Here is an 8,331-nt window from a genome sequence, read left to right as displayed (position 1 = left end):
GCTCCCCCTGTTTGTGTGCTCTCTCTCTCTCTCTGTGTCAAATAAATAAAATAAAATCTTTAAAAAAAAAGGTACTATTTCTGTCTTCTGACTACTCCGTGTATTATGACAAGGGAGGAAAAGAAACTACATGTTAGATATTTTATATGTATTTCCTCTAGTCCCTACAATAACCACATAAGGTAGATTCTATGATACCTCATTTTATAGACAAAGTGAGTTTCGAGAAATAAAGTAAGTTGCTCAAAATTCTTTAAAGACAAAACCAACACAAGCCTCTGAGTTGCCATAGCCTAAGCTGATCTCGCTTGAAATGCTCAAATCAATAGAATTGGATTTTATCTTCTCATTGACTTATAAAATGTTGCATATTGATGTGACTTTTTTGACACACTAGTCCATTCCCCTCACTTGACAGACAAGACTGGAGGCAGAAGAATGTCAAGAACCCAGATTCGTTTTTATGGCCAATACCATGGCAAAGATGCTCATGTCTCTCTATTTCTTTATGAGAGCCCAGAAACTCTGGGAACTATGAGAACCTAAAATTTCAGAGTCTAATTAAGAAATTTGAGACAATTTGAAGTAACAGATTTTTGGTCTCCATTCACTCCCATGGAGCCAGACTACCTGGTTCATGTCCTGGTTCCATTATTTATTGTTGTGTGACTTTGGGCAAGTTACTTGATTTCTCTATGCCTCAGTTTCCTTATTTGTGAAATAGGAATAATAATAGTAAGCTGGACAAGGTTTTTGTAAGGATTGTAAGGCATGAATTTACCAAGAATTGAAACGTACAATAGAATTGGTAGACAAGGACATTAAAACAAATATATTTTTAGTATTCAAAATGTTAAGTAGAGACAAGATGACTAAATGAAGCATAAATATTCTGAGACAGAAAAGGACATTAGGTAAAAACTAAGATAATCTGAATAAAGTATGGACTACAGTTATATACTTTTGTGATTTTATAATTTTATAATTATGTATCAATATTGTTTCACAATTATAACAAATGTATCATACTTGTGAAAGATGTTAGCAGTAAGGGAAACTGGGTATGGGTACATGAGAACTTTATGTATGATCTCCCTTTTTAAAAAAATGTCTGAAACCAGGGCACCTGCGTGGCTCAGTTGTTAAGCAGCTGCCTTTAGCTCGGGTCATGATCCCAGGGTCCTGGGGTTGAGGTCCACATCAGGCTCCCTGCTCAGCGGGAAGCCTGTCTCTCCTCTCCAGCTTCCCCTGCTTGTGTTCCCTCTCTCTGTGTCTCTCTCTGTCAAATAAATAAATGAAATCTTTTAAAAAATCCAAAACCATTCTAAAGAAAAGTTCATTTTTATGAGATTTTTTAAATGATAAATAAATTTTAAAAATTCACATTTCCTACTCTCCCCTTCTCCTTTATGTCCCCCGGCCCCACTCCCAGAGGGACTTGGAAAAACAGATTCTATTTCTTTATAGTGTTAGAGGAAGGACGGATCCTCATGCTGCTTTCTCCGCTGGTACTTGAACCTCCTGGGAAGCCAGAGTAATTCAATCTTTCATCCTGCTCTCTTTCAGTGCTCCTCCTAAAGTTAAAGGTGTCTGACTGAAGATTGTGTGGCTCATTTTTAAAGGAGCTCTAAACACAACATGTTTGTTTGTACTATCAATTCTGCTCCGCAGAGGCCATCCCTAGATAGGCTCTTGATTCTCCCAAAATATCGGACATGGATAAGACATCAGGTCCCTTTCTTTGTTTTGGCTTTTTCCTTAGTGCATGTTTCTTCTTCTTTTTAAAATTCACACTGAATCCATTTGTTCTGACAGCAGCCCTGCTGGTGGTGGCAGTGGGGTGGAGTGTGGGGAAGCTGGGGAGAAACTAATCTATGAGCATCCAAACCCTGTCTCACCCCTTCCAAACTCCCCTCCTTCCTAACACAAATGGAGTGTGAATTCTATTACATTTTATTTTTTGTATTCTATGTTGGGAGCAAAACTATTTCTTCCTGTTGTGTAAGGGAACCTATTAAGAGATACAAAATCCTTTTACTTCTTTTTCTGATGAATTTTGGTTTTAAAGACTATTGTCATCGTAAAGATTCAAATGCCGTAGTATACACATTGACCACTTGATTTTATTTCATTTTTGTTTTTATTTGAAAAAAGTTCGAGTATAATTGACAATGTTACATGGATTTCAGGTGTGCAACATGGTTATTCAACTTTTCTAAACATTATGCTACATTCTCCACAAGTGTAGTTATCATCTGTCACCACACACCAGTATTACAATATCATTGACTATATTTCTTATGCTGTGCCTTTATTACCACAACTTACTCATTCCATAATAGAAGCTTGTATCTCCCACTTCACTTCACCCATTTTGCCCATCTGCCCTCTCCCCTCCCCTCTGAAAACCATCAGTTTGTTCTCTGTATTTATAAGAATGACCACTTGATTTTAAACTCTCCCTACACTCTTCATCCCTGAAAAGTTCAAGTTGCATGATTTAGCCTTAACGATCAAGCCACTGCTGGAAAGGAAAAACAAAAACAAAAACGAAACAGCACTTTGATATTCACCTTCCCTTGCCCCACCAAAATACATTTGGATGAATTCTAGAATGTATGATAAAAGGAAATGCTATTGTACTGTTAAAAATTATCTTGAGGGACGTCTGGGTGGCTCAGTCAGGCAAGTGTCTAACTTTGACTCAGGGCATGATGCCAGGGGCCTGGGATCCAGCCCCTCACCAGGCTCCCTGTTCAGCTGGGAGCCTGCTTCTCTCCTTGCTTGTGCTCTCTCTCTGTGTCAAATGAATAAATAAAATCCCTTTAAAAAATTATATCTGAAACTTAAAAATCTAATACTTTGGAGGGTTAAATAATGCACATGCTCTTAGAACGCTTTATAAATGCTGATTATTTTATTACACATATTTATATTATAATGAATCAGTTGATGATTCATTTAAATAAAGCCGTATTTTATGTAAGACATAATTCAAGATCTCTTGTTAAAGAAGAGACGGATGAAGTAGTTCTCCAGATATTCCTCAAAGACTTTGGTTTTATACTTGCAAGGCTCGTTGCCTCAACAATATTGATAATGGCAGAAATGATTTTCACCTATTTGCAGAATCAACCCAACCAGATGAACCTAACTACTGGCAAATTTGTGCTTTTAAAATAAGTCTATTTGTCTTCTCATCACCTAAGAAATTACATAGATTAGGCATTTATGTGGTACACTGCTATGGTACTTCTGAGATTTTGTATTTAAGAAGCTTTTTTTTTTTTTTTTCCAGACAATGGAAAAAAATGTGTTTTTCAGTCTGCTTCTGTCTTCTAAGCTCTAGCCCTTGGGGTGCCTGATTAGATATGTTTACTTGGCTGTCTGATTGTAAACGTCACACAGACAAACACACACACACACACACACACACACACACACAATCTCTTCTCTAGTAACTTCAGATGACTATTTTCAGCACATGTCATGGTCTTTGACAATGAGGTGACTTTCTCACATCATTGTCTCTCTCTAAGTTTCCTTATTAGAATCCCACTCACTTATTGATAATAGACTTTCATCCTCCTTTAAGATTTAGTTCTGGTGAACCTTTCTTTATCTCCCTATTCTGACATCCTAATTACTTTTGTACATACTTCTCCCAAGGCATGTGAAATCCTGGAAAGTAGAAGCCCTGACTTATTTGCCTGTGAATAGACTGCCATGGTAGATTGGCAAATGTGTGTGTGGGAGCATGCATGTAGGAGTATGAATGTGTGTGTGTGTTGAGAGGTTGATGTGTTCAAAATGCTTGCTGGCTAGGACTGGGCAAAATGAGTAGGAATAAGAAGACAAAAGAGATCCATTTCTCTGTATAATAGAGTAACAAGTATCAGGGGATTATTCTCCAGGTTGTTAGAGAAAATGTTTGCATGATCTTAGAGTGGTTTTGGGAGAAGGAAAGCAACTGGAGCATAGTAGGAAATCAGGTCCAGGGAGAATGACTAGAGAGGTCACACTGTTTTTCTGAACAATGGTGTCTAATACTTATTTTTAAATATTTTTTCTGTGTAATGCGACTAAAATTCTTCAGTGTAACTTATGTTGATGGTGCCTTAGGAAAAAAGGAAAAGCCTAGATTGATTTGGAGTAAATCTCTGCAAATAGAAAAGAGGAGAGATGCAGTAACATGCTGAGAGGCTTACTGAAAATATTCCATGGACAGTAAAAAGTGTGTATGAAGTGTCCAGGGGAATGTGAAGATTCCTGAAAGTCTCTGGGAATTTTAAGGACCATGCTGGAGTTCTTACAACAGTTGAGATGAAGTATCAAATAATTTTATGGAGCACTAAAGGAAAAGACTGAGAATGCTGGAGGATTTGGGAAGATTCTCATTATACAAAGTTTAAACAAATTTAGCACTAAAATTAGAAAATATTAAATTCAATTCAATTTTTATGATGCCAAAATATGCTTTGCAAGCTGCAATTTTTCTCCTTGTTTATGAAATAAGAGGTTACTTCCATTTTTTGGAGGTTGACATCTCCAAAATAGCCCTCAGTATATAGAAAGGAACAAGCCTTACTCAAGCATTCACTATAATATGGGAGGGTTTTCTAGTCTACGTATTCAGGACACCTGAATCTCTAATGAGCATACTTACTAATTAGCACTATTGAGGGGGTATGATGACCAGGAAATCATTATTCAGTAATGAACATATCACAAGATGACAAAACTAAATAATGTTCACTAAATATTTATCTTAAATATGTATTTGTGTTTATAAATGTGAATCAATATTCATTCAATATATATCAATAAATATTTGGATTATGTGTTTGAATATATTCAAATATAGTGCATAAGTATGTGTATTTTTTTTCTCAAATAATTTCAGATTTTTTAAAAAAAGAAATGCTCTAGGATAAAGTTAGTATAGAATAATAACCTCCAAGAGACTTTACCAGGCTTAGCTAGAATAAATCTGTCTTCTTTCTAGATCCTTTTAAATTTTTCTTTTTCATCATCTTATATGTTTATGAGAGTTCCAATTTCTCAGTATCATCAGACATTTTTGTTTTAGGCGTTCTGGTAGGCGTGTAGAGATAGTTCTTTGTGGTTTTGCATTTCCATGATGACTAATAAAGTTGAATACTTTTTTCTATGTTTAACAGCCAAATGGATAGCTACTTTTGTGCAATATCTGTCCAAATTTCTTGCCATTATTTTCCTCCCAAATTGTGTGCTTTTTGCTGTTGTTTAAATACAAAGATCCTTCCTTAGTTGTATATATTACCTCAAAGGTACTTTATCTGATAATATCAATGAGCTTTAATTTGGTTACTGTTTTCATGTCTTATATTTTACTGTTCTTTATTTTTAAGTTTTATATGGCCTTATGTTTATATCATCTTTTAATTACAGTATTTAAACAATTTCCTTGTAATTTAAATACTGATAGAGTTGAGATTAAATCTACTACCTTAATACTTATTATGTATTCTATCTCTTATTTTTTTTCCTTTAACAATGACCTAATAATACACCTGGCTGTATTTTTCTTTGTTTCTATCCTACTTGGAGAATACTGATTTTCTTTGATTAATGGGTCCATGTCATTCGTCAGAGCTGAAAAAAATTTTGCCTTTTACTTTTTTTTTTACTTTCTTTTACTTTCTCAAATACGGTTCTGTTTTGTCCTCTCCTCTCCTTATGTGACTCTAGTTACATATGTGGTTTTATGTTTCCTGTTTATTTTTTCCTTTTTTTCTCTGTTTGCTTATTTTCTATTAATTTTTCTTGACTCAGCTAATCCTGTTTTGTGCTGTACCCTTTTTGAATTTAAAACTCTCCATGTGACTCTGAACTATAGATATAATATTCTTGTTTCTAAAATACCCATTGATTTTCTATAGCTTCTAAATTTGTGCTGAAATTCTCCATTTCCTTTATTTTCCTAACATATTAATCATAGTTATTTTGGAATTCTTATCTGTTATTTCCAATATTATGATCAACCTCTGAGTCTGCTTCTACTGACTTTTTTTTCTTTCTTTACTGTCAGTTTTCTGGCAACTCAATAACTAATAATTATATGCTAAAGATTGGGAAAGATATAGTGTAGAGTTTATGGATTGTGTTGTATTCTTCCAAAGAAGGTTAGGTTTTGTTGCTCAGACAGTTTAACTATTGATAAGTCATCTTTTACACATCTGTTGATGCCTGATTTTAAACTTTGTTAGAACACGTCTATTTTAATTATGGCTCTACTTCTAGGATCTGAATTGTACTCTATATACACGCAATTTCTGGAGTCTCATTTAAAAGCCCATAGTGTTTTCCATGGTCTCTATTTTGGTTATGCTGAACACCAACCTCTTCTCCACACTTAATGATATCTGAAGTCTTCACTCAGCTATTTAGTTTCCCAGTTTTCCCTTTGTCTGCCATGCCTTTGAGTCTTACCATATGTATATGCCCAGCTTATGAATTATCCAGGGACCTAAGAGGAAATTATTTTTAAAGATTTATTTATTTATTTATTTTAGAAAGATGAAGGAGGAATGGAGGGGGAGAAAGATTGAGAATCTCAAGCAGACTCCCTGCTGAGATTCCCAACATGGGGCTTGATCCCATAACCCTGAGATCATGACCTGAGCCAAAATCAAGAGTAAGATGCCCCAAAAGAAATTTAATTTAGACTTTTGTGGCTATGTCTATGAAGTTTTGACCTGTCCAATATTATGACCCACAAATCCCAATTGCCTTATCATTCCCAAATTTCAGCTTCTCTTTTCTTCTGCCCACCTATATAATCACTTTCTATTTGGTCTTTTGTCCTTAAATTACACTTTGGAAACTTCCTCAGTTTGAAAGCCTGGATTGATATGAAGTCCTTTTCATAGGTTTTCCTTCTATCAAATATATCTTTTTGCTAATTGTTATTCAGAAGCCACTAATAATTTTTAGATTGTTTAATGATTTTATAATTTTTATGTAATTTAATAGTTTTTATTTTTGGCCCAGTTTTATAATTGTTGACTGTAGGAGTATAAGCCAATACCAGCTTCTCCATTATGGATGTATTTCTCTATTTTCTTACTTTCTTTGTATCATTTTTTTTTTCATTTTAGTTTTGCTTTATTTAGCTTATTAGTTAATTGTTTTACCTTTTGGAATTACTGTATAGGAAGTATAACACACCTCCTTAATTTATAGAACATAATATTTAAAAATTACACATACTAAATCCAGTCAATACATGAATCTTAGATTAGTTAATTCCATTTTTTTCCTTCCCAAATTGGTGTTATTATTTTAATGCATTTTAATTCTACATATATTTTAAATGCCATGACTTTATACTTCTAATATTTATTTAGTCCCATTTCTCATCACTATGTTGTGTATTTCTGTTTTTCCAACTGTAATAACTTTTCTTCTACCTGAAGAATTCCCTGTGTTTGTTCTTTTATTTCATTTTGTTTTTAGTGTGAGATATTATTGGTTATGGTTCTCCCCAATTTTTCTTGTGTAAAAGTGTCTTTGATGTACTTTTTTTTTATAAACATATATTTTTATCCCCAGGGGTACAGGTCTGTGAATCACCAGGTTTACACACTTCACAGCACTCACCAAAGCACATACCCTCCCCAATGTCCATAATCCCACCCCCTTCTTTTGTTTTTGAAGGAAATTTTTACTAAGTTGGCAATTAATTCCTTTCTGCATTTTAAGCATAGTCTTCTGCCTCCGTAGTTTCTGTGGAAAAGTCAGGTATCAGAGTAAAAGTATTATGTGATTTGCTGCCCTCTGACTACTTTTAGGATTTTTCTTTGTGCCTTTGGTTTTCATCCATTTTAATATAACATTCCCAGAGTTCCAGATATAGTTTTCTTTGATTTACTCTTCTGGAGATTCACAGAACTTCTCTAATCTGTGGATTATTATTGTTTCTAAGTTTTGAAAAAATTCTTAGCTATGATCTCATCAGTAATTTCTGTCTTTTCACACTCTTCCCTCCTAAGATTACAAATTTACATATAACAGGCTTTTTTTCTTTCTTGCTTATAGATGGCTTAAGATACTTTCATCTCTTTTTAATTTTGCAATGTTTTAATCTGTATATTTTCTAGTGACTTGGTTTTTGGTTCATATTTCTTAAATCTGCTGTATCTAATTTACTGTTATGAGCTTATTCTTTTAAAAAAATTATTATGTCATTTGCTACATCTTTTAATTTTGCTTTTCCTTCAGAATATTTTCATATATTCCAGTTTTTTTTTTGAATTTCTTAATCTTGTAATCTACTTTATTGAATATATG

The sequence above is a fragment of the Mustela nigripes genome, chromosome 5 (assembly GCF_022355385.1).
Source record: "Mustela nigripes isolate SB6536 chromosome 5, MUSNIG.SB6536, whole genome shotgun sequence".
Classification (NCBI taxonomy): Eukaryota; Metazoa; Chordata; class Mammalia; order Carnivora; family Mustelidae; genus Mustela; species Mustela nigripes.
The sequence above is the reverse complement of the archived record's forward strand: the minus strand, read 5'-3'. Positions refer to the sequence as shown.